This window comes from Schistocerca cancellata, chromosome 6, assembly GCF_023864275.1.
Source record: "Schistocerca cancellata isolate TAMUIC-IGC-003103 chromosome 6, iqSchCanc2.1, whole genome shotgun sequence".
NCBI lineage: Eukaryota > Metazoa > Arthropoda > Insecta > Orthoptera > Acrididae > Schistocerca > Schistocerca cancellata.
Genome location: NC_064631.1, coordinates 253,413,768 through 253,440,164, shown reverse-complemented (window position 1 = coordinate 253,440,164; position 26,397 = coordinate 253,413,768).

The following is a 26,397-nucleotide window of genomic DNA, read 5'->3' as shown; positions in this document are numbered from 1 at the left end:
TATTTCGCATGAAAAATGGAGTTTCCAAAGTCATTTAATCTTGTTTATCTGATTAGATTTATTTACAGTAATTAAATCATCTACATAAAACGGAAGGTACATTCTGTCATACTCCACAGTACCAATATACAAGTCCACAGCTCGTGGTCGTGCGGTAGCGTTCTCGCTTCCCGCGCCCGGTTTCGATTCCCGGCGGGGTCGGGGATCTTCTCTGCCTCGTGATGACTGCGTGTTGTGTGATGTCCTTAGGATAGTTAGGTTTAAGTAGTTCTAAGTTCTAGGGGACTGATGATCATAGATGTTAAGTCCCATAGTGCTCAGGGCCATTTGAACCATTTTTGAACCAATATAAAAACATCTATCAACATTAAATTTCTAAGTCCAATACTCTTGACAAGAGTACCAAATGTGGTATTCCATATACGATGACTCTGTTTCAGTCAATAGAAGGCCTTTTTTAATTTGAGGATTGGTTTCTTTTGGTCTGTGAGTCGTTGAGATGTTTTCATGTAGATATCTTCATGTAGTTCCCCATGAAGGAAGACAGTTTCGACTCCCCGGCACATAAGCTAGCCAAACGTGCAATCAGATCATATGTTTCATCATAATCATAACCCTTCTTCTCAGAATAGCCTTTACCTACAAGCCTCGCCTTATATCTTTCAATATCTCCATGTTGATTTCGTTTAATCTTGGACACCCATTTGCTATCAACTGGTTTCTTCCCTGGGCAGCACCCAGCCAGCTCTCATGTCTCATTAAGTTCCAGTGACTTCATTTCTTCACTGATTGCTTCCCTCCATTCTTGTTCATTGTGTCTCCCTTGCATATCTTCATTGCATTCACAAACATCATCGACAAGTTAATCAGTTTGCAAGGCCAGTAATGCATAGTAGACAAATCCTGTAGACATCTTTCGTTCCCTGTTGCTTTGTCGAAGTGTCCGTATCTTTTCTGGCATCTTGACTAGTTCTGTTGAATTTCGTTTTATTAATAATTGCAATATCTCGTGAAATTACTTTCTTCAACTCTGGACACGAATATCTGTATCCCTTTGGACAGCAGCCAGTAAAATTGCATCGTAATGAACGAGAATCAAACTTTCCATTTACAAGTTCCTTTCGAACTTTTTAAGAGGCTTTACAACTGGATCACCTATCTCTTCGCTTTCGACTCCTGTTTCATCTTCTACACCGTCATCAAGCAAGTCTTCCCCTCATATAGGTCTCAGTGTACACTTTCTACGTATCTGGTCTCTCCTATCATTTGAAAGTGGAATTCCCATTTCACTCTTAATGTTACAACCCCTTCTTTTAATTTCACCGTAGGCTGTTTTGACTTTTCTATGTCTTCCAATAATCATATCCTTTTTGATTTCTTCATATTTTTTCATGCAACCGTTCCACCTTGGCTTCCCCAAATTTCCTATTTTTTTCACTCCTAAGTGACTTATGTTTCTGTATTCCTGGATTTTTTCCTTTCTTCTTTCATCTATCAACTGAAATATTTCTTCTGCTACGTACTCATGGTTTCTTCGGAGCTGCCTTCCTTGTTCCATCGGGTTGCTTTGCAACTTCTGTGACTACCCTCTTTAGAGATGTCGATTCCTCTTGGACTGTATTGCCTATTGAACTCATTATCGCAGTGTCTGTAGCCTCAGACAAATTCAAACATATCTGTTTATTCCGTATCACTTCCTTATCCCACTTACTTGCGCACTGTTTCTTCTTGACTAGTCTCTTAAACTTCGGCCTAATGTTCATCATTACCAAATGGTGATCTGAATCTATATCTGCTCCTGGGTACGCCTTAAAGTTCAATATCCGATTTAGAAATCTCTTTCTAGCCATGTTGTAATCTAACTGAAATCTAGCCATGTTTCCCGCCCTTTTCCAAGTATACCTTCTCTTTCTGTGATTTTTGAACAGAGTAATCGCTACTACTAACTGATGTTTATATCAGAACTCAATTATTCTTTCTCCTCTCTCTTTTCTACTACCAAGTTCACATTATCACATGACCCTTTCTTCTACTCATTCGCCTACAACCTCATTCCAATCCCCCATGACAACTAGATTTTCGTCTTCCTTAATGAACTGATTATCCATTCAGTATCGTCTTATACTTCGTCTTCTGCTTGCGATGTCGTCATGTATACCTGAACTATTGTTGTCGGCGTTGTTCTGCTGTAGATTACAGACCCCATGTCCTGTGCATAAGCATGAAGTGTCTTTAATGCAGTGGTTTCCATTGCTTTCTATTTCCTCATGCTGTTGATCATTACTGATTCTCCCGCCTTTAGGGGTAATTTCCTACCATAAGGGCAAGAGAATTCCCTGACCCTCTTTCCGCTCTTCCGCCCTCTTTGAGAAGGCCATTGAGTGAATTAGGGTGACTTTTTTTGCATGTTGTTTGTGGCCGCCATTGCTGATGAGATTTATCTAAAAATTAAGCGGCGAAGGTGTTACAAACCGGGACAGAGGACGTTTCGATTACTAATCAAAGACGCTAGCCCTAGAGCATGGGTGGATCATTGTGCAAAAATACGCACCTAAATTCTTTAGGTCAACAGAACTTAGACAGTGGTATGTCCACACTTCGGTAATTCAGTCTGTAAATTCGTTGGGGTGACCTCCGTTACAAGGTCATTACTGTGTCGTGCTGGAGACATTTGCTGCAGGAGGACTGACATTCTAGTTTTTGTTTCCTTGGTCGTTTTACTTATCACATGTATGCGCGTCGAGATGTCAGTCATCTGCACGTTTACCCTCGTTTCAACCTTCGTTGCACATACTCGTATCATTCAGTCGAAGCTGTTGGTGACCTTCGTCCGTATCTTTCTGTTTGCGGTCTCCAATTTTCGTCAATCTTCCCATCAACCTTATGTTCACAAAGTTTAAACTGACGTCCAGTCTTTCAATTGTGTTTTATTCTCCTCCTCCGTGGTGGTTAACTGAGATGAGTGGTTCTCTAACACCGCGAGAATTTGGTCCAGTGGATTCTCACGTTGCATATCCCCTGCAGATGTTCTCGTATTTCCTCGTTCCTCAACTGACCTGTTGGTTGCTAGTGGACTCTGAATCTGTGTACTCCCCACAGACGTGCCTAGAGTTTCCGTACACTTCCGCAACTTCTCCTCAATTGGCCTGGCAATTTCCTGTGAATGACGTTGTCTACTCCCCACAACTGTGAGTTGTTCCCTCACTCATCCTCGAACTCCAGTTTCTTGTCAATTACCATACTTATCAGTCTCAGAGACCTCAGTTCCATAGAAAAAATTCACCGCAAAACCAAAGTTTTATGCAGAATGAACTAATACAAACAATTAGACGCTCATGGCAAAGTTAGTATCTACAAAAAGATCAATAAAAACCATTCGTTCTAAAACTACTTCAAGAACTACGAGAAAGGCAGTGGGAACATATTAAAACCAACCTCTTTGTCTACATCTTATGGCACGTTTGCAACATACTAAGTGCCAACAAACAAAACATCAGTGCATTTAACATCAAACACATAGAGTTCGAATATTACTAGAATGATGGGAAGTTAAGTCTTCCTGATTTGTGTCCGAAATTTCAGAAGTCCTCACACTAGAAGAAACGTGAGAATGAAGTCAAATCGATGCCCTGTGCTGGGCACCGAAAATGTAATTATTTGAGACTTCTTTGATCTTTTACACAAAATGACCTGCAGATTACTAATTACAATGTCCCACGATGGGAGCCAGAAACATACTGTAGCCTTCAAAATTTTCTTTGATATCAATAATTAAGTCAAATCAAACAGCAAAATGTTATGAGTTTAAGGGATTGACAAGATAATGTAAAAGATCGTTTACATGAATAAAACATGAGATTTTTAGAAAAAGAACAGAAAATTTATAAGTCTCAGGGCTGATGTGACTGGTCGTGTACACGACACTGTTATCAAAGGGAAGGAACAGGGAAAGATTTCTTCATAGTCGTTTGTCGTGTGGTGATGGCAGTGGCACGCGCTAGGTCAGTATGGCGAGTCGCCTCAGAGCTCCGCACAGTGTCCCGATTTTGCGGCGAGGCCCGGAGCGATCTCCGCGTTGACTAGTTGTTGTGGGCTGCATGGCTGAAGCTGCTACGTCACTCTGTCGGGATGCATATGTAGGCGATGGATGGAAGAGTAGCCATGTCCTCTCGCTTCGGTGCTGTCTCGCCGACTCTGTTTTCACCTGGGTCACTATTCCTGGCTCATAGACTCTCAAATTTTTCCTCCTCTTGTCGTTGTAATTTGCCAATTAAATTTGCAGTGCCACCCAGTGACTGGTCGCCGTTTCGTAACCATGAATCCCAGTGCAGGGCGGAAAATTTTGCGTGGGTTGCTGTGTGATTCGGGAATTCTGGTCTTTCTCACGGTAGTCATATATTGTTCCGGTGTTTCTCTGCCGTCGTAAGTTGCTGTGAACACTTTCTTGTGCAGGCTATCACTGCTTGAGACCTCGATAGTGTCGTGTTTGTGCTTCGCCTAAGAATCTGCTGGCATTCGTGATCTATAAGCAACTTGCAGGAAACGTTTTTGAGCATCCTGACTTCTTCCGCAGTTCTATAGTTTTAAATGTCCCCCTGTGTGAATTATTAGTGTTTAGCACCTACACTCCATCCCAGCGCCTGTGAGGGTGCTTGAATTCTCGACACGTCCTCGCTCAGGTGAAGACGGCTGCACTCACCCACTTCTCCACGTTTGAATTCTTGACGCTTTTGTGTCTATCCTTAATCGTGCCTACATGGGGCCCACATTTATCTGCACATTTTGCTTTGTCCGCTAGGTTCATTGTAAGATGGACATTCTTAAATGAGGCGAGGGCATGCGCCAGGCTACTCCCTGCGTCTGTGGCACTCGCTCTATGAAGTGCGACTTCCCCTCGTCCTGCGTCACAGCCGATGTCTTACAACAGATTGAAAACCATCGGGGATAGGTTCAGTCTTTGCTTCCCTTTGATTCCTCTTGAGTCTTGTAACCTCCATCCGGTTTTTATACAAGTTGTAAACAGCATTTCCTTACAACATTTTACCTCTGCCATCTTCATTATTTCAAATAGTGTATTCCAGTCAACATCATCAAAAGTTTTCTCTAAATCTGCAAATGCTGTAAGCATAGGTTTGTCTTCTCTTTATCTTCTAACAGAAGCCATAGGTTCAGTTTTGCCAGCTTCTCTGCCTTAGCTTGCCACATTGCCATCATTCGGTGCAATGATGATCTGACTGCTTAGGGGCAGGTGTGTCCCTCTTATCTTTGTCCCCTTCCCTCCGATCTAACGCTCTGTCCATAATCCGAACGCAGACACGGGCGCTCATACAGCATGTTCTCCCCCACTCTCCCCGTTGACAGCTCACTCCGGGACGACCAACCATTTCAAGCCCGTCTTGACGTTGACATACTTTCTTGTCGACGGTCTTTATTTCCAGCAGACGGAAGAGAGTCGTCTTGACCAATTTTTACCGATAGGTGATGACACCTGCGTCATATAGCCACATTGAAGCTGAATGATTTCCTCTTACATTTCACTTTTATACTTCAGAACATACGGTTTTCCATGAAGTCTAATGTTGGACCACAACTTCTACCGTAAGGAGATGCACACCGACCAGTACTTGTATTACCGCCATATGGTGCAGAGTTCGGGGTGCTCAAAACATTGGTACATACGGTTCGTACCCTCTCCCACAATGAGAGTTTCAGCCAAAAACTAGATCATCTGAGGAACACAGAGTGGCAAATTCGGAGAACCCTACGTCATGTACCGACAGTACAACCAATAGAAATAGAAAAGAAAATTCTGGAACATGTGCCTGTTGCGTTTACTAGATTTTGTGGTACATTATCTGGAAAGATTGCACGAATTCTCCGGAAACACTAAAATGTCTCTTCAGGCCAGGAACTAAAACGAATGTACTGCTTCGTAGTGGCAAGGACTGCCTCGGACTATAGAAGTCTGGACTCTGTTAGATACGTACATGTTGAACAATGCGTACTGTGGAAGACTTCTTCCCTGAACATCAGCAACAACCTAAAAAGTCGGCAGTAGTAGAACATGGCCTTTCGAAATTACTCGGAATGGATTACAACCTCACTAATATCCTGACACAGAGGTCTAATTTCTGGAACTTGTCATACTAGAATCTATCGACTTTCGGTAACAGAACTTTTGGTCAGTCGTATTGTGGTCACATACACTGGAAAGCCTGGGAATCCGCACATAATGTGATTAAGAAAAGGACCGAGATATCTCACAGTGAAGTGACTTCGGCGCAGGTGGGGCAAGAACAAAAGCAGAGGCACCGCCATCTTGCGTCCCTGGCTCTGACAAGGATGCTGCACGCACGTTTACACCTGGGCCGGATACCCACAGATCGGTGGGAGGTGGAGAAGAGATAAAAGTGCTACGTGAGCTCCTAAGCAGTCAGTTCATCAGCACACCTGATGGTGGCTAAGTGGTCGGTTGCAGAAAAAATACGCCCACTATGCACTGACATGTAGCGGTTCACCCATGCACTGCTTCATCAGTTCATAAATGAATATCTACATTTACTGCTTCAAAACAAATAATATATTCAACATGTAATCAAAAGAACAAGAAGTCAGCTCGTAAAACCGTCCGTTGGCCTTGGGGTAGTTAACGTGACTCAGTATGTAGTGGAACTGCAAGTCCTGCTAGTCGCAGCATGCAAGCATCCCACTACTTGTTCATATTATCGCCGTTGTTGCGCATTGGGAGAAGGCTTCGGTCCCTTAGTGCGGTAGTTGAATCATCGGACTGCGGATGAAATGGAAGCTCTCTCGAGTTGCAGTCGTGTCCAACTGCCTGCCGTGCAAATCTTGACAAACACCATGGACTAGCTGCAGATGATATACAGCAGTTCCACTCAAATCTACAAAAATTGTAGAATGTGATTTACATACACCGGTTGAACAATCACTCTGGAGAGTAGGTCGAGGAAGACCCCGCACAGTGAAGAAGCAAATACAAGCACGTATCAGCTCAGATTCCAACCTGTCCAGATAATTACCTGAAGAAATAACGAGCAATGTTATAAATCCTCTGGTCTATTTCAGGTCTTTTGTATACCTCTTCGCATTTTTTCTTCCACTACAAAGCTAATTCGAAAATTTTGGAATGCCCTCTCCTTGTACATGTACGATACACCATATGGAGACATCTGCTTTCCCTGTTCACATATATTTTAAAGTTGTGACGATCCTCCACTCAGCTCTCATCAGTTGATGTTACACAGCTGGTGTTGGTACTATGGTGTTCAAATCCACATACAGAAACGTTACTTACGAGTGTGTGTGTGTGTGTGTGTGTGTGTGTGTGTGTGTGTACCAAATTCCATTCTGTAGAAGTTGCATTTGTTTTGTGTGATTCACGTAACGGGCATTAGTTGCCAAATCACTATCCTGAGGCCATAAACAGAGACAGTTCAGTAGGTAGCACTTTTTAAGCACAACTAAGTACTACTACTGTAGTGACATAATACGTCTATACACTGGTAATGAAACTGAGTTCTTTTACATACAGCAGATGTTCGTTTATCAGTCGAAACTAAGAATCTAAATCATAATGTGCAATTAAGGAAACTGAAACTTGTACAGAATGGAACTGATATTTGCCGTGAAGTGTGTTTAGTCCTATTTTGTATTCTTGCTTATTAAGCTCTTTGGTTTGTTCTTTGCCACGATACAGTGAGTCATTAATTAACTTCATATTCCTTGCAAAAGCTAGATAGCCTATGGTAATTTTATTTGGCTTTCTTCCAAGCTGAAAACCCTTAGCAGCATTGGATTACCTCCATTATCTCACAACCTTGAGAAGTAAAGGTGATAACCATCTCCCTGTCTCACTCCTATTTTTATTTCAAAAGATCTTGACAGTTCCCCCAAAATTTTACTTTTTGCGGTTGTTTCATTAACGAGACCGAATTGCTTATAATATTGATTGGAGCATTGCTATCAACTGAGTCATATACCTCTTTAAAGTCTACAAAATTTATCATATTTTCAAATTTCTGATTTTCCTGATTTCTATTGTTTTCTTTACATTTATTATTTGCTCTGCATCAGACCTTCCTGTCTTAAATGCTGCTTCATATTCTTCTAGCTGATAGTGGAGTATTCGTTCAGCTCTCTTAAAAACTGTCAGGGACAAGACGTTATACGTCACTAACAAGAGGAAGATTCTTCTATAATGGTTAGGATCCATTTTCTTTCCATTTTTATGCAACGGATGTTCCCACGTCCATTCTGAGTGAGAATAAGCTCTTTGTGGTTCGAGTTTTATTAATTATTTCTGCTAGACATATAATAATGATGTGACTAGAGTGGTCCCACAGTTCAGCAAGTATATTGTCTTAATGGTGCTTTGTCATTTTTAAGTTGTTTTAAGTTTTCTCTGATTTCCGTTACTGTCGTTCGAATTTGGTTGTATTTGGATCACGTTATGAAAGTGAAATTTCCTTTGGGTGGATCGCAGTTATGTAGCAATCCGCTCGTGTACGGCAGTTCTTAGCTTTATTACATGCGTGTTGTGTATTTTTGGATCTGTAGACTGTAAATTTGGTAGGCTGTGCTGCTTTAAAATATTTTTAAATGTTCTATAAAACGTCTCTTGTGCTGATGTGATTAAAATATGACTCAGTTGAGTTAGATGATCTTTTATAAGTCGTACTCTGATCATTTTGAGACCTTTTGATGCACGTTTTCTCGCTTCTATAAATTATTCTCTCTTCTTATCATTTTCAATTGCGTTCAACATATTGCAAGGTCGTTGTATGCTCGTTTTTTACCAAATATATTTCATAATCATTTTCTCCAGGTAACTTCTGTATGTCACATTTTTGGGTTGGTATTCTAAGCATTGATCTAAACTTGAATGTAATTATAGACAGGTAGTTGTCTGGACGTAAAGCGGCAGTCTTAGCAACTTTTACATTGAGTACCTCCATTGCAGAGAGTCTGCTTATAACAACGTGATCGAGTATTTTTCACCGCAAATCGGATTTGATGATACCTATTTAGTTTGCTCTCTGGGAAGTTTGTTTGAAGAATGTAGATGTTAGTACGGTATTATGCTTCCTGCATGGGTTTAAGTTCAAATGGTTCAAATGGCTCTGAGCACTATGGGACTTAACATCCATGGTCATCAGTCCCCTAGAACTGAGAACTACTTAAACCTAACTAACCTAAGGACAGCACACAACACCCAGCCATCACGAGGCAGAGAAAATCCCTGACCCTGCCGGGGAATCGAACCCGGGAACCCGGGCGTGGGAAGCGAGAACGCTACCGCACGACCACGAGATGCGGGCTGGGTTTAAGTGCCTGTCAGCATTTGCGTTTGTTCTTTTATGTGCAGGGAATTTTTCCTACTATGAACCTGCACTGACGTTCTTTGACTGTTTGTGCATTGAAGTCTGCTAGAAGTAACAATGTTTTTGGATGGACTGTGATCAAAGATGTTTTACATACTTTGCCGCAGTTTTTCTGTTTGTCCGTTGTGTGTCCAGTTTTTATCATTTATTGGTGTATGTGTATTTGAAACAGTGTAAACTTTGATTAATGATTTAAATTTTTGTGTCGCAAGTCTTTCATTAATTTATTTTAATTCTGTTTTTCAATTTAATATGGTATTGTTTACAATGAAACCTGTTCCAAATTGGGATACACACTTCCTCATCCTTTTTCATGGTTTTCCCTTAAATATCCAGAATCCTCCTGAACCGAAGTGATTTTCTTCAATAAATCTTGTTTCGTGCAGTGCTTCTCTCACTAAATTATTTACTTTGCAAAGTTTAGTAAAGTTGTAAGTTTCCTGTTTTTAAGAGTGCGTTTCCATTAAAAATGGCTAGGTAATTCATGTTTCTATGTTTGATTTTACGTTTTTTTTCTTTCTTTAAGGTAGATTGCACACTGCTCCAGCTCGTTCTTTGCACAGTGCTGTTGGCCTCAAAAATCTGAATGACTGCATCTCGTTTCCTTGGAAACAGGAGGTTTGGTGCCGAGCGTAGTAGCCGCGCGGTCTTGGGCGTCTTGTCTCGGTCCGCGCGGCTTCCCCCGTTGGAGGTTCGGGTCCTCCCTCGGGCATGGGTCTCTGTGTTGCTCGTATCATTACTTAGTTTAAGTTAGATTAAGTAGTTCATAAGCTTAGGGACCGATGACCTCATCAGTTTGGTCCCATAAAACCTTACCACAAGTTTCTAAAATTTTCCAGGTGCTTTTTGGGGTAACATCATTTACATAGTACATCTCAACTGCCGACTGCTTGTTGATTTTCGGGAACAAGTCCCGTAAAGATAATATGTTTCCAGCAGCACCACTGTTGAACTGACGCTGACCACTTTGTCACTTGGTGCAAATCAGACGCACTGTGGATATTTTCTTGAATTGCTTATTACGCTAGTTCCGCCGTTCCATGGCTTCCGCAATAACTATCGTTAGTATTATTGTTCCTTCCGAACAATAACAATTCGTTGTAGCGTTACAGAAGTTTGGTGAAAGCGTTTGAATGAAAGACAAAAGATAATCTCGAGAGCGGAATGAGTAAACTTCTAGTCTGCTCGAGAACTGTCTTATTCAAGAGCCTCGTAAAACGTTGAAACTCGATTTTCCGAAACGCCTAAAGAGCGCATCGTATTGCAGCGACACTCGTTACATCTCAGTGCGCTCTAGAACCGTGAGAAATCGGAGACCCGTTGTGTGCATGCGTCCCTTCTTGCGAGGGGAGCAGGGCAAGTGCCATCGCCGGATTTCCCAGGATCTTCGTTCTGTGGAAGAGAAATGAAAACAGGCGAACACGTGTCTCAGTTTATCCGCAGATACTCGACCGTTTGTGAAGAAACGACGGTCAAAGTTTTCGAAGAATTTTCGACACGATTTATGTGCGCATCATCCTCTTATGGACTGGTGGCACAGTGGTTAGCATAGCGGCATTTATTTTTTCTTAAATTTGGTCCCCCGTTTTCAAAACCCGGTTGTTGTTTTTATGTTCATGGCTCTGAGCACTATGAGACTTAACTGCTGAGGTCATCATCCCCCTAGAACGTGGAACTACTTAAACCTAACTAACCTAAGAACATGACACACATCCGTGCCCGAGGCAGGATTCGAACCTGGGGCCGTAGCGGTCGCGCGGTTCCAGACCGTAGCGCCTAGAACCCCTCGGCCACTCTGGCCGGCGACTGAGAATAAACCGAACACAGACGAAAGTAGTGAGAAGTAGCAGAAACGAGAACAGGTAGAAACTTAATATCATAATTAGTGATCACGAAGTAAATGAAGTGAATTTTGATACCGAGGGTATCACGCGGTAAAAGACACATAAATACTTGAGAGATACATAAAAAATTTTGTGGGTATTTCAGAAGTGGTCGAGTATCTGCAGATAACCGAAACACGTTTCAGCTTATTTTGACCCCTCTTCCAATGAACGAAATTTCTGAGACAACGGGTTATGGCACTTGTCGTGTTCTCGTTAGAGCAGCACATCGTTGATGTGCTAAGGTTGTAGCAGTGTAGCCGTGCAGCTACTGCGCACCGGGGGGCAATCGCGTCGCTGCTGCCATCGTGCCTGGCTGCAGCGCACGTCTCTGCCGACTGCCGGAACTAATGCCCGCCGGCCAGCAGGCCCTCATGGCGGCCGTAAATCTTGCACGGACAGCGCGTAAGAAGAAGAGGCCCGCGTCACCAGCTGCCGCCGTAATGCCAGGGCGGGCTGCTGCGCCGCGCAGCCCAGCGGCCTATTTAAAAGAACACGAGCCATCGCGGGTACGACCATCACAGCCGCCTCAGCACGCGGGGAAGATTCTGCGTATGCCCGCTCATGAGCTCCACTTTGCTCTTATGCCTGTGGTTGTTGTCCGAAAACTGCTTTGGTGCAGCTCGCTCTGCAGTGCGGAAGCCCTTTCATCTCTAAGTAAGTACTACAGGCCACATCCACTTGCAGTCAAGATTAGCTCTCCCTCCATAGTTTCACCCTCCACAGCATCTTCCATTAGCTAAATGACCATTCCTTGATGCCTCAGAGTAAGTAGAATCAACCGATCCCTTCATTTAATAAAGCTATGCTTTTCAAAATGGTTCAAATGGCTCTGAGCACTATGGGACTAAACTTCTGAGGTCATCAGTCCCCTAGAACTTAGAACTACTTAAAACCTAACTAACCTAAGGACATCACACACATCCATGCCTGAGTCAGGATTCGAACCTGCCACCGTAGCGGTCGCGCGGTTCCAGACTGTAGCGCCTAGAGCCACTCGGCCACCCCGGCCTGCAAAGCTATGCCCTTAATTTCTTTTCTCCACAGTTCAGTTCAGTATCTCTTCATTAATTTATGCAGTCTTCTGCATTTGTCTGTAGCACAACACTTTAAAAGTTTTTTTTGTTCCCTTGTCTGGACTGTTAATAGTGTACCAACGCTATGTGATCAGAAGTATCCGGACACCCCCAAATACGTACTTTGGTCACATTAGGTGCATTGTGCTGCCACCTACTCTATATCAGCGACCTCAGTAGTCATTAGACATAGTGAGAGAGCAGAATGGGGCGCTCCGCGGAACTCACAGACTTCGAACGTGGTCAGTGACCACTGCACGCGAGATTTCCACACTCCTAAACATCGCTAGGTCCACTGTTTCCGATGTGATAGTGAAGTGGAAACGTGAAGGGACACGTACAGCACAAAAGCGTACAGACCGACCTCGTTGACTGACAGAGACCGCCGACAGTTCAACAGGGTAATAATATATAATAGGCAGACATCTATCCAGACCATCACACAGGAATTACAAACTGCATCAGGATCCACTGTAAGTACTATGACAGTTAGGAGGGAGGTGAGGAAACTTGGATTCCATGGTCGAGCGGCCGCTCATAAGCCAAACATCATGCCGGTAAATGCCAAACGACGCCGCGCTTGATGTAAGGAGCGTAAACAATGGATGACTGAACAGTGGAAAAAATGTTGTGTGGAGGACAAATCACGGTACACAATGTGGTGATCCGATGTCAGGGTGTGGGTATGGCGAATACCCGGTGAAAGTCATTTGCCAGCTTGTGTAGGGCCAACAATAAAATTCGGAGGCAGCTATGGTGTGGTCGTGTTTTTCATGAAGGGGGCTTGCACCCCTTGTTGTTTTGCGTGGCACTGTAACAGCATAGGCCTACATTGATGTTTTAAGCACCTTTTTGCTTCCCACTGTTGAAGAGTAATAATGGGATGGCGACTGCATCTTTCAACACGATCGAGCACCTGTCCATAATGCACAGCCTGTGGCGGAGTGGTTACACGACAAAAACATCCTTGTAATGGACTGGCTGCACGGAGTCGTGACCTGAATCCTATAGCATACCTTTAGAATTTTTTGGAACGCCGACTTCGTGCCAGACCTCACCGACCGACATCGATACCTCTCCTCAGTGCAGAACTCCGTGAAGAATGGGCTGCCATTACATAAGAACCCATCCAGCACCTGATTGAACGTATGCCTGCAGGAGTGGAAGCTGTCATCAAGGCATTGAGCGCTCGTCGTAGATTAGGAAAAGAGGCACGAGAACTGGTCGATGAGGTAGGTGAAGTAGACAGGATATAAATTCAGACAAGCTATAGCAAGAAAAGCATTTCTTAAATAGAGAAATTTGTTAACATCGAATTTTCTTCAGTGCTATGAAACGCTTACTGAATGTGCTTGTCTGTAGTACAGCCTTACACGTATGTAGTACACTATGTGATCAAAAGTATCCGGACATCTGGCTGAAAATGACTTAGAAGTTCGTGGCGACCTGCATTGGTAATGGTGGAATTACCAATGCAGGTCGCCACGAACTTCTAAGTCATTTTCAGCCAGATGTCCGGATACTTTTGATCACATAGTGTATTACTTCCGTGTAAGGCTGTACTACAGACAAGCACATTCAGTAAGCGTTTCATAGCACTGAAGAAAAATTCGATGTTAACAAATTTCTCTATTTAAGAAATGCTTTTCTTGCTATAGCTTGTCTGAATTTATATCCTGTCTACTTCACCTACCTCATCGACCAGTTCTCGTGCCTCTTTTCCTAATCCACGACGAGCGCTCAATAAGTAATGCAACACATTTCCATTCTTGCCCAGTTTCAGTTGAGAAAATGCGGAATTTGTTGTGAGACCTCGTGGAATATTTCCGCTTCAGCCCCTACACTTTCATGTATTTTCGATAGGTGTTGTCACTGTAAGTACCTTTCTACATGGCGTCTCTAACGGGCTTACGTTCCACGTCAAGGGCTGTCATTCAATTTCTTTTGACGGAATACCACAGTACCGCAGATACTCATAGGCGCTTGCAGGATGTCTACGGAGATCTGGCAGTAAACAAAGGGACGTTGGTCGTTGATGGAGGCGTCTGTCATCATAGCAACAAGGTCAAGCAGACCTCTCCGATATCTCGCGTGCTGGCGGGCCGCACACAACTATGACGCCTGCAAAGTTGGAACGTGAGGTCGGTCTCATCTGAGGTGATCGACAAATTACAATTAAACATCTCGCTGCTCAACTGGATCTCTGTCGGTAGTGCTAACACTTTTGTCCACCAGTTGGGGTACTGGAAGGTTCCTCGCCGCCTAACAAAAGACACTAAAGAGCAACAAAGGACCGTCTGTGTAGAACTGCTTGTGCGTCACGAGGCTGACCGTGACAATTTTTTGCCAAACATCGTCACAGGCTATGAAACAAGGGTTCATTACTTCGAATCAGAAACAAAACGTAGTGGTGTCGCACCACCTCTCCTCCGAAGAAAAACTTCAAGGCCGCACCGACAGGCGGTAATGTCATGGTTCATCACTCTGAGGAAAGCAGTACGTGGATGACGGGGAGGTTACTGATGGAACAAGTCGACCAGTAGCCATACAGGCGCTCTCAGTACTGTGGCGTAAGGCCGCTGCATCGAACGGATATTACGATAAAAAACAGGATTTTGAAGCAAAAAGAGTAGAGAATGATGTGGAATAGAACGAACCTACTTTCAGAAGAACTTGTTGCATTAGCTATCGAACACCCATCGTAATTTCTTCAGCACTGCATGATCTAATTTGACTACTTTTCACTATTCTTGTGTTAGTATTGTTAATGTTCATATAATTACTTCTTTCCAAGACACTGTCCATTTGGTTCAACAGCTGTTTCAAGTTCAAAAACATGGTTCAAATGGCTCTGAGCACTATGAGGCTTAACATCTGAGGTCATCAGTCCCCTAGAATTTAGAACTACTTAAACCTAACTAACGTAAGGACGTCACAAACATCCATGCCCGAGGCAGGATTCGAACTTGCGAACGTAGCAGTTACGCGGGTCCGGACTGAAGCGCCTAGAACTGCTCGGCCACCGCGGCCGGCTTTCAAGTTCCTTGCAGTCGTTGGTGGATTTAAAATTTCATGGCCGAAACTTAAAACTTTTATCTCCTATCGCTGAACTTTAATTCCGTTAGCAAATTCACCTTTGGTTCGCTTTACAGCTAGCTCAATGACATCGGTGATACTTTATAATCCAATCCCAGTCCCTTCTCAACTATTGCTATACATACTTCGACACTTGTAACTGTTGTCTGATTCCTACACATGTTTTAGTTAATTTTTCGCGAATGACGTAGTACGTGTTTCTATTACATGCAACGAGTTGACAGGATATTTTAATAATCTGTAGATGATTACTTAAGCAGTCAATAGCGTCATCATTTTATAAATGCACGATTAAGATAAATAAATTTTGCATGATTTAGAACAGGCATTCGTAGATGTCTGGTCAAGAAATGGAACATCAAACACCTGAAGAGCAAAGAGCGACTCGTGGCTTTTTGGTCTGTGATCGCTAGCCCTGTTGTTGTGGCGCCAGCTTTTTGCCGGCTAGCGTCACTGCTTTCAAACGACTACCTCAACTGTCACGGCGTGTTCTTTATTACGTTTAGGCACGGCATGTGAGAATTCCCTGTGGTGAAATATTACGTTTTCCATTACAGCTTGTCTTTCAATTATTACTCTGCATCTTTGATGTAAGCCATCATTATTGTGAACCCCCCCCCCCCCGGCCCAAATTGGTGTCATTCCATTACATTAGCAGCCCCGGCTACAGCGATTATCGATAGGACCGGCAACGCAGAAGTGCTTTAAATTGCCAGCAGGGAACTCGCTTCTACTGGCCAAAAGGCGAGACGTATCTCATGTAAGTGGTCCCAGCTTGGGGACAGCATCGGAACTTGCTCCCTGCTGTATGCAATGTTTAGTCAATCATCGTGTTACTCTGCCTTGTTGTTGACCAGTCTGGGTTCCGCTAGTAGTATACGTGTAGTACGCAGCCCTCTACAATGGTAGTGCTATTTACGGCATACGTATACGTATAATTTTTGGACGAAAAACGTGTATTCTAAGAAACCGCGACTGCTACTCCATACTATACTAAGTAATCTGATACCTCTTTTTGTCCTGGTCAATTAGAGGTTCTCTTCATAGAGCTTCTCCTGTTCGTCTTGCAACGGATCTGTAGCGAGAATCATGCTGTTTTCAAAGGTAGTTCTTGCTACCGAAAATCATCCACTACCCGTAAATGCACAGTATATTGTGAAGCAGAGAGAGTTTAACAGAGGTGTACATATTGCTTTTATAGATTAGATAGTAGTTTAAACTTCATTTACTGACGAATCACGATTTAACAACTGCGTGCATTGTCTAGGGGAGGCTTGTGTCAAACTTTAAAAAATTTAGCTTGAGTTTACCCCGGCTACCGCAAGCCGGGATTGTTTCTGGCTGTGTGCACTAAACGCAGAATTGTCAACTATGAAGATCTGGATCACGGGTACAGACAGTTAAATTACCATCAGGTTTTTTTGATACATTCTTCATCGTAAACAAAGTTGATACCTGGCACCAAGACAGTTGTGCACTTGATGTGTTGTTGTTGTCAGCACTGTAAACAGAAACATTATATCTCATCATAGTTGCGTAATCGATATGTATTCCACGTAAGTGATCTTAGAAATTACCACAACTTTCTCTTTTTTTTTGTCTCATCAGTGTTCTGACTGATTCGATGCAGCCAGGCAGTAATTCCCCTCCCATACCAACCTTTTCATCTCTGCGTAGCGGTTTCAACCTAGGTCCTCAATTATCAATTATTTGCTTGATGTATCGCCATGCCTGACTTCCTGCATTATTTTTACATTCTGCGACTCCCTCTAGTACTATGAAAGTTACTTCCTGATTTCTTAACAGATGTCCTATCATCCTGTCTCTTATACAGGTTTCCTCGCCGATTCTACGGAGAACCTCCCCAATACTTCCGTTATCAGGCCACCTAATTTTCACATCTCAAATGCTTCTATTCTCCTCTTTTCTGGTTTTCCCACAGTCCGTGCAATATTACCGCAAAAGGCTGTAGTAAAGACGTACATCTCAGAAATTTCTTCCTCAAATTAAGACGTATGTAGACTTCTCTTCACTAGGAACGCCCTCTTTGCCACTGCTTGAATGCTTTTTATACCCTACTTGCTCTGTCCGTAATGTGCCATTTTGCTGCCTTGGTATCAGAATTCGCTTCATATTTCGTGATCACCAGTTATGATATTAAGTTTCTGGCTGTTCTCGTTTCTGATACTTCTCCATACTTTCGTCTCTATTCGATTTATTCTCAGTCCACTCATGAGACTCCAATCCACTCAGCAAATAAGGTAATTCTTCTTCAGTTTCACTGAGGATAGCAATGTCATCAGCGAATCTTATCATTGACGTCCTCTCACCTTGAATTTTAATTCCATTCTTGAACCTTTCTTTTACTTCCGTCATTGTTTCTTTGAACAGTAGGGGCCAAAGACTACGACCGTATCATACATTCTTTTTGACCCAAGCTCTTCGTCCTTGGTATTCCACTCTCATCGTTCCCTCTTGGTTCATATAAATATTGTTTATTACCCTTCTTTCCCTACAGATTACTCCAATTTTTCAAAGAATTTCGAACATACTGCAGCGTTTGATACTGTCAAACCCTTTTTCCAGATCGACAAATCCTATAAACGTGTCTTGATTGGTCTTTAGTTTTGCTTTCGTCGTGAACCCAACTACAGAACTGCCTCTCTGGAGCCTTTACCTTTCGTAAAGCAAAACTAATCCGTCATCTAACAGGTCAACAATTTTTTAACCATTATTTTGTATATTTTTCTTGTCAGCAGTTTGGGTGCATACGCTGTTATGCTGATCATGCGATAATTCTCACACTTGTCGGCTTTTGCAATCGTCGGAACTGTGTGGATATGTTTTTCCGCAAGTCAGATGGCATATCGCCAGAATCATGCATTCTACACCTCAACCTAAATAGTCGATTAGTTGCCACTTCCCCCAACCCCTTCCATGCAGTAATGAAATTTATATCGATGTTTAGTCTTAATATTACCCCCTTACTCTGTCTGAACATATCCCATAGGTTCTCGAAATCCCCTAGCTCCTTCCACTCCACTCCAGTGAACCCCATCCACCACTCCTACGTCCACACAATCACCCACAAGTGCACGCTACATTTCCTTCAAGCATCCAAAATAGCACTCATCTCCTCAACTATCGTCATAAACAGATTTGTTGTCATCGATCATCTCCACCGCCATTCCACAGCAGGAGTGACATCATGATTTATATGTGTACATTGAACATTTGTAGAAATAGCCAGTGTGTGGAGTTCCTTAAAATACGGGCACACTAGGTTATCTAACTTTAAATCATTCCCACGTCTTCTTTGTGTGTTTTAAAGGCACAATGAGAATGTGTTTATAACAGTAAAAAGTAACCATTTTTTTTAGTGAATAACGGATATTCTCAGCTGCCAGGGTGTCAAGATTGTTCTGGACTGAGGAGAAACCACTCAAAGAAGTCGGTGAGCCGTAGCAGCTGCTACTGTCGCTATGCATCCGGCGACTGCAGCCGCGGCGCCCAGTGGCTGGGGAGGCGCCGCCGTCGCGGTGGCTGGGCGCGCGCCGGACCACTGCGGTGACGTCATTGTCAAGGCGGCGGCATCCCCGCCCGCGTCATTGTTATTTTTAAGAGCGCTCCGCCCGCCCAGCACCGCTGCCGGCACGTGGCGCCGGTGCAGGTAGCGGATCGAACGGTAATGCACCGCTGCCCCGAGTCCCGCCTTTTGTCAGCCGCGCCGGCCGTGTCGCCCTGCATCTGCACCTCCGCTATCGTGCTCTATCGAAGGCGCAACAACGTCACAATGAAACTTCCTGGCAGATTAAAACTGTGAGACCGACCGAGACTCGAACTAGGGACCTTTGCCAGGAAGTTTCATATCAGCGCACACTCCGCTGCAGAGTGATAATCTCATTCTGGAAACATCCCCCAGGCTGTGGCTAGGCCATGTCTCCGCAATATCCTTTCTTTCAGGAGTGCTAGTTCTGCAAGGTTCGCAGGAGAGCTTCTGTAAAGTTTGGAAGGTAGGAGACGAGGTACTGGCAGAAGTAAAGCTGTGAGTACCGGGTGTGAGTCGTGCTTCGGTAGCTCAGTTGGTAGAGCACTTGCCCGCGTGAGGCAAAGGTCCCTAGTTCGAGTCTCTGTCGGGCTCATAGTTTTAATCTGCCAGGAAGTTTCATATCAGCGCACAATCCGCTGCAGAGTGAAAATCTCATTCTGGAAACATCCCCCAGGCTGTGGCTAGGCCATGTCTCCGCAATATCCTTTCTTTCAGGAGTGCTAGTTCTGCAAGGTTCGCAGGAGAGCTTCTGTAAAGTTTGGAAGGTAGGAGACGAGGTACTGGCAGAAGTAAAGCTGGGAGTACCGGGTGTGAGTCGTGCTTCGGTAGCTCAGTTGGTAGAGCACTTGCCCGCGTGAGGCAAAGGTCCCTAGTTCGAGTCTCGGTCGGGCTCACAGTTTTAATCTGCCAGGAAGTTTCATATCAGCGCACACTCCGCTGCAGAGTGAAAATCTCATTCTGGGAACGTCACAATTACCGAAGAAAACGAATCTTTTGCTATCGCGCTTTGGTCGTTTCTCATCTGTAGTTAGTAATACAAATAAGTCAGATGAATACCGTTATTGATTTGAAAATAACCCCATTCAGAAAAGCATAGCAAAAACCAGAGTAACTTATATGTATACACTGTGAATCGTCTGAAAATTGCACTGCAAATGTTGCCTAAATGGTAGGTGTTATTGATGTGCGGTCCCCACAAAACAAATTGATTGTAAGGGGCTCGTATTGTTACTCAGTACAAATAATACTTAGCAACCGTGTTTTTGTGAGAATAGGCACTTTTTAAATGGACGATACCTATTGACACTAACAAACTTAAAGTAGGGTAAATTAGAATGTCAGTGGTGTTTGTTGCAGTTCCCACACCGACACTGGTACAATACCTATAGCATCACACACTTAAAAAAAAAAGTGCATACATTAGGTATGTGGATTTGAACAGTAACGAGAGAATTAAAATCACAAGTTGTGTTCAAAATGACCGCAGTTATTGCAACATACGCTTTCAGTCTGTTATGGAACGACTGCTGCACTCATGTTAAAATTTCAACAGAAACGTCCCAGCATGCTGGCATGCTGCAGCAATACATCGTTGCACACAATCGGGTGAAGTTGGTATGTGATGTCGACACCGGTCTTTGGAGTCTTTACAAAAATCTTCAAGATGAATGTGATAAAAGAGAACCATAAAATTTTAAATTTGAATTAGATCAAATCAACATCAGTTTAGTCAAACCAGTACCTTAAAAACCAAGATCAATCTATCGTCCTTCGTCCATTTCTCACCATGACCCCTTCCTCCCCCTCTCCCTCTAACTCACCCCTTCTCTCCCTGCCCCTCCCCCAACTCTCTCTCTCTCTCCAACACTTCCCCTCCCCTCCCCCTCTCACTCTCCCCCTCCCCCTCTCCCCCTCTCTCTCCCTCTTCCTCCCCTCCCTCCCACCCATACCCTTTTTCCTCTCCCTCTCCCTCTCCCTCGCTCGTCCTCTCCCTCTCTCTCACCCCTTCTCAGCCTCCCCCAACTCTCTCCCTCTCCCTCTCCCTTTTGCTCCCCCTCTGCCTTTCCCACTGTGCCCCCCATCCCTCCCCATCCCCCTATCTATACCCCTCTCCCTCTGCCTCTCCCTTTCCCTCACCCTCTCCCTCACCATTCCTCTCTCACTCACTTTCCTCCCCCCCTCCCTCCCACCCCTCCCCCTCTCCTTCTCCCTCTCCCTCTCCCTGTCCATCTCCCTCCCTCTACCCCTCACTTTCCCACTCTCCCACTCTTTCACTCAGAGAGAGAGAGAGAGAGAGAGATTAAAGTCAATGCATTCGTCAGTTTGAAGGCAATCAGTGAAAGGAAAAAGACGGTTGAAACTGTACAGAAGAACTGAAAAGTTACACAGGTTGCACGAGTACACAAGACAAAGAGAAGGAATCCGCTGACTAACAGACTCATATTATCTTCGAAAGCGTTTTGGAACATATACTGTGTTCGAACGTTATGAACCATCCTGAAGAAAACACACAGGATGTATGCACAAAATATCATTCTTGTGAAACCAGATAGCTGTTTATTGACACGAAGTAACGAGTGCAATCGATACCTATTTCTGAAACTGATTCTGTGTTTCTATGTTTCCAGAAATCTTTTGACATCATTCCACACAAGCGACTTCTAAACAAATTGGGCGTCTCAACTGTGCAACTGGATTCGTGATTTTCTGTCAGGAAGTTTACAGTTCGTAGTAACTGACGGAATACCATCGATTTAAACAAAAGTGACGTCTGGCGTTCCCCAGGGGAAGTGTTACAGACCCCTGCTTTTCCTAATCTGTATAGGCAATATGAGCAATCCTCTTGGATTGTTAACAGATCATGCTATCGTTTACCGTCTGGTAATGTCATCAGAAAATCAAAATCAATTCCAAAGTGCTTTAAACAAAAGACCTAAGTGGTGGGAAAAGTCGAAAATCACTAAAAACAAAAAAAAAAATTTAGGTAATCAACATGAGTAATAAAGTGAATCTATTATTTTCGGTTACACGATAAATTACACAGACCTAAAGGCTACGGATTCAACTAAATACCTTGCATTACAGTTACAAGCAACTTAAATTCAACGATCTCATAGAACATGTGGCGAAGGCGAAACCAAGAATGTGTTTCATTGGCAGAATACTTAGAAAATGCCAAAGAGTCTGCCTACACTACGACTGTCCGTCCAATGCTGGAGGACTGCTGCACAGTATGCAACCCTCAGCGGGTGGAAATGACAGAGGAGGTCGAAAAAGTCCAGAGAGGGGCAGCTCGTTTTGTGTTATCACAAAATAATTGAGAGAGTAACCGCGATATGATACCCGAGTTGTGGTGGCAAAACAAAACAAAGGCGGTTTTCACTGTGCCGAGATATTTTGAAATTTCAGTCAGGAGTCTCATAACGCCCTTACCTGGGGACAAATGATAATCGTAATAAAACAAGAGAAATTAGAGCTCGCACGGAAATATTTTTGAGTGGTCCTTTTCCCCGCGCATTGTTTGATATTGCAACTGTAGAGAAATAGTCTTAAACTGGTTCGATGAACTCTCTGCGAAGCACGTAAGTGTCAGTTACAGGGCTGTCATGTAGGTGTACATTTAAAACAATACAACAGAAATCGTTGCTAGCTGGTCACTGGACCAATGAAGGATGAGCCAGCCACTCTGGAGCAGACTAAAAATCCCAACCTAAGAGTTTAAGATAGCGTCTGGTTATTTCAAACAATTTAAAAAAAAATGTCTTACACTCGTCACGTTATCACTTTACAGTAGAGGGGAGGGTCTCACTGAAATTACTGTTTCCCTCCCCCGCCCCCTATATGCCTCGTCAGAATATAATACGCTCTCCTTTATAGTATGAGATACATTCATCACAGACGTGTGGATCCTCTCACCAGAGCAGAACGCCACACGTATCGGGGCTATGTCTCACTCGGAGACGAGAGAGTGGGACTTGATCCCTCCAGGGCAACGAAGGACGACGCCAGAGAGTACACTGGGTATACACTACGGTGGCAAAGTATTGCCGAATAGCTTTCTCGCACTTTCGTACGAACTACACCAACCTGCTGCTACAATCCTAGTAGCACGCCTCTGGGTTCTTTGGATGTCTTGCTTGCCGGAAAAGTACTGTAAACGCCTGAGTAGTATCGTAGAATCGGTATCCTACAATTGGTCGCACAAGCATGTCGCATGCTATATCCGTGTAAGCTAAATCCAGTGCGCTTTCCTAGAGCCTTACAACGAAATTCCACGCGCCTTCCCAAACACTCAAGTCCCATCTTCACTTAAAACTTCCGGGCTGATAGGCCGTGGTCGAAGTATAAAACTCTCTCCTGACGTTTCGTCTCCGACTGCGGGAGACATCCTCGGAGGTAAAGCGACGAACTGCCAGTAAGAGACCAGCCAGATGGTATCGCTACGTCGATGACACGTTCGTAGTATGGACACACGGAGCAGAGGAGTTGGATGCCTTCCTGACACATCTAAACAGCATTAATCCGAAAATCCAATTCACTATGGAGACGGAAAGGAATGGGCAATTGAACTTCCTGGATGTGTCTGTGATTAAACGACGGACGGAACGTTGGGCCATAAGGTGCATAGAAAGCCCACACATACTGATCGTTATCTACACAAGCAATCAAACCACCACCCTAGACAAAAAAGAGGTGTAATGAAAACTTTGGTAGACAGGGTGTACAAACTTTGTGATCCTGTTTATTTAAAAGATGAGATTGAACATCTACGGTCAACGTTCGTGAAGAATGGCCACTCTAGCAAGGATATAGATCGAGCACTTCGCTCTAGGCAGAGAATCAGGAGTAACGACGAACAACAGTCGTCCAAGGGCAAAGTTTTCCCTCCGTTCATCAGTAAGGTCACAGACCGCATTGGGAAAGTTCCACCCCAGTGGAAACTATTTTCAGACCCGCCAGAAAAATAAAAGAACTTTTAAGGTCGGCAAAAGATGCACCGGGGATATATAAAATTCCTTGTAGTTGTGGACAGGTTTACATCGGTACCACAAAGAGAAGTGTGAACACCCGTCTTGTTGAACATAAGAGGAATTGCCGCCTGGGTCACACGGATAAATCGGCCGTAGCGGAACATGTTTACCAGGAAGGTGATCATGAAATAAAATTCAGCGAGACGGGCTTCATATCAAAAACCTCGCATTATTATGCACGCATGTATAGAGAGGCTATCGAGATTGATAAACGTCGTAATAATTTTAACAGGAAAGACGAAGGTGTTAAACTGGATAAAATTTGGATGTCAGCGTTGCACCGCAAGCGTGACGATCGATTACTGTCAATCGAGAATGTTGGCATTACCAGAGACAGTCTCATAGCCGACGCCACGTGATCGACTGTGGCGCCCTCTGTACTGCCTATATAATCAGCGCTTCGTCGAGTTCTCTTCGCAGTTCGCTGCTTTACCTCCGAGGATGTCTCCCGCAGTCGGAGACGAAACGTCAAGAGAGAGTTTTATACTTCGACCACGGCCTATCAGCCCGGAAGTTTTAAGTGAAGACAATACCGGCCGTGAAAGCTTACATTGTATGACTCAAGTCACATGATCGTCACATTCCATGTCGCTTCTTAATACTCCTCCTAATATTTTTGCAATGTTCTGTTATTCGAAATGTTTACCACTAATCTTATAAACATGTTATACAAGATTCTGTTCTTCTTTTAAACGCATAATACTACGTTTAGCCGAGAGCTGCCATTCATTAAAATGACTGCATATTGTCTCCAACTCTTTCTGCTGTTCCTTTCACTCAGATAATGACGATAGTTTTCTGTACACAACAACATCATCATCACCGAACGATGGTACAGTGCTGCAGTTGCATATATGCGAAGATTCAGCGAATGATCGCATCTTTGTTAATGGTCGCCGATGTAGAACAGTGTCGAACGAGTTACGGAAATCGACGAGGACAGAATCTGCTTCTTTGCCTGCATCAGTCGTTTCCGGGATGAATTTATGAGAATACAAAAATGGTTCAAATGGCTCTGAGCACTATGCGACGTAACTTCTGATGTCATCAGTCGCCTAGAACTTAGAACTAATTAAACCTAACTAATCTAAGGACGTCACACACATCCATGCCCGAGGCAGGATTCGAACCAGCGACCGTAGCGGTCGCTCGGCTCCAGACAGCAGCGCCTAGAACCGCACGGCCACTCCGGCCGGCTTCTGAGAATACAGCAAGCTGTATATCACAACGGAGATCTTTAAAAAGCATGTTGATTCTTTGAGTGGAACGCAATAATGTTCGAACTTACAATATATTCTAGGATACTGGAGCGCACAGACGTCAGCGATATTGGTCTACTATTCTGAGCATCTGATCTATTACCCTTTTTATAAAGAGGGATGACCTACACTCTTTTGCAGTCAAGTTTGACAATCCGATGTTAAAGAGATTCTCGATGAATTTATCGCTACCGTTTGCGCCTTTTTCCCGCAAGTTCGGCAGTGTCGGCGTTGTTACAATCGGATTTGGCATGGTTAATTTGAAGGGGTGGCCGGATGCCCTGCGTGCCACCATCCAGTAGCCCACAGGACGGAATCGATGTACCCCAAGTGTCTGCATCTAGTGTAAATCATGAAAAAGCGCGAACGTGTTTCAAATCTCTGCGTGTCGTGTAACTGAGGCGGAACGTGGGGACCAGCCCAGTATACACCCCTGGGGTGTGTGGGAAAACCACCTAAAAACCACATCCAGGTTGGCTGGCCGGCACACCGGCCCCCGTCGTGAAGCCGTCGGGCGAATTTGATCCGGGGCCGCCGCGCCTACCCGAGTCCAGGAAGTAGCGCAGTAGTGCTCTCGGCTAACCTGGTGGTTGAAGATGGTTCAAATGGCTCTGAGCACTATGGGACTTAACATCTGAAGTCATCAGTCCCCTAGAACTTAGAACTACTTACACCTGACTAACCTAAGGACATCACACACATCCATGCCCGATGCAGGATTCGAACCTGCGATCGTAGCCGTCGCGCGGTTCCAGACTGAAGCGCCTAGAACAACTCGGCTACACCGGCCGGCGCGGGTGAAGAGATTCTCGATAAATATGAACTAGGAAACGAGTAAATTCCGTTTCTTCTTCTACGTAGAATATAACTGAAGGCCTGGTACCTAGTTTACTTTAAGTAGTAGTTCAAGCAAAGTGTTAGCACTGCAAAGTGCAAGACAGGGAGACAGTCTACTTTTAAAAAGTACATCGGAGAAGTAATGAAGGAAATAAAGTAAAAGCTGAAAAGTGCGATTAAAATTCAGGGTGACTTTCACGACTCTAGTTCTGTTGAAGAATCTGATACAATGTGCACACTCTCCAATTCAATTGGACGACACGGT